Genomic DNA, 1,668 nt, shown 5'->3' with positions numbered 1-1,668 from the left:
ATATACATACACACACACGCATATATATATACATACACACACACGCATATATATATATACATACACACACACATATATATATATATATATATATATATATATATATATACATACACACACACACATTCATACAGCACTCTACTACACACTCAGTCATACATCAATACTACACAGCCATTCATACAGCAATCTACTACACAGCCATTCATACCGCACTCTGCTACACACACATTCATACAGCACTCTACTACACACACATTCATACAACACTCTACTACACACACATTCATACTGAACTTTACTACACACACCTTCATACAGCACTCTACTACACACCCATTCATACAGCACTCTACAACACACTAGGAATGTGCGATATGGCATAAAATTCATATCACGATATGTATTGTGAAGGGTGGCAATAACGATATATATCGCAATATGTTTTTGGTATAAAACTTGCTAAAAAAAAATAAATAAAACCATAGGGTGTCCTTTTGCCATCATATATTTTGAAATAAGAAAATTCCACTACTAGGTCCAGAGAGTTTTTAAATAATAAACAAATCAAGTATTAGGCTTCTTTCTTGTAGTGCAAAACAGTGCAAAAGATATCAAATGTAGTTTTAGCCATATGTTTTAAACAAAATAATATGTTTTCAAAAAGCGTTCAATACAAAAACAACTGGACTTTATTTGTAACAGAAGACGTTTCGCTCCTCATCCGAGGAGCTTTCTCAATTCAAAGAGCAGAGAGTGAGAGATACAGGTTATAAGGCTGAGTGAGATAAGACACACACACACATAAGACACAATAATGATGATAACAATAATAAAGACAATAATAAAGACACATATAATGCACACACACACACATATGTAGATTGGCAGTTCACACCTAAACACCTAAACAGTAGGTCTTTGTTCCTCTAATTCACTGACAAGGCCTCTCTGTTCCCATCAGGTGTGAAAACCGGCTGGGAATCTGTTTTAAAGTAAAGGAAATACTCCTGAAAGCTAAAAACAAGCTGCTCAGTGAGAGAATAAGACAGATACACTTCACCATTGAAGCTCTCTCACTCAAAATGGATCAGACCCTCCAGAAGCTGTCTACTCTGCTACCATTTCCTCTGTTGGAAGAAGTTTCTTGTTTTGATGAAAAGGCCCAGCTATCACAACATCAAAAGAGCAAGGAACGTCAAAAAAGTAAGTTTCTAAAATTACAACATTAAGCGGTTTTCTCTTCACAAACCATCAGTCAAGATCAGGAGGTTGTTGCCAACACTAATTTTCAGGACCAGTGGGTTAGAAATTTGTCTAACAGGACATCGACACAACCTGAGAAAGATGTGCTGGCAAAAGGACTAAATTTTGCCATCTCCCCTCAAGAAATACTTGTTGTGGAACTAATCACGGCCACTGAATCCGCGATTAGGAACAACAACTTAACGGAAGGAGAGGCAGAACAGCTCAGAATGGAAATATCAGCAACCCTCTCCAGTGCCAAACCGCCTCCTTCAAACCTCACAACACAGGAAAGGAAAGCTATAACATCACTCAGCCAGGACCAAAACATCACCATTTTACCAGCTGATAAAGGAAGATGCACAGTAGTCCTCAACACTTCTGATTACCGGGAAAAAATAACTACACTACTGAGCGACCGTA

At 37.5% G+C, this 1,668-nt stretch overlaps 1 protein-coding gene across 1 annotated transcript in view; it reads left to right on the top strand.

Annotated features, from left to right (window-relative positions):
- The window catches only part of LOC119413699 (E3 SUMO-protein ligase ZBED1-like), a 20,474-nt gene that overhangs the window by 16,239 nt on the left and 2,567 nt on the right, over positions 1–1,668 (top strand). The gene's annotated exons all lie outside the window — the stretch shown is intronic.

This window comes from Nematolebias whitei, chromosome 8 (genome assembly GCF_014905685.2).
Source record: "Nematolebias whitei isolate Nwh7 chromosome 8, NemWhi1, whole genome shotgun sequence".
Taxonomy (NCBI): domain Eukaryota; kingdom Metazoa; phylum Chordata; class Actinopteri; order Cyprinodontiformes; family Rivulidae; genus Nematolebias; species Nematolebias whitei.
The sequence above is the reverse complement of the archived record's forward strand: the minus strand, read 5'-3'. Positions and strand labels throughout refer to the sequence as shown.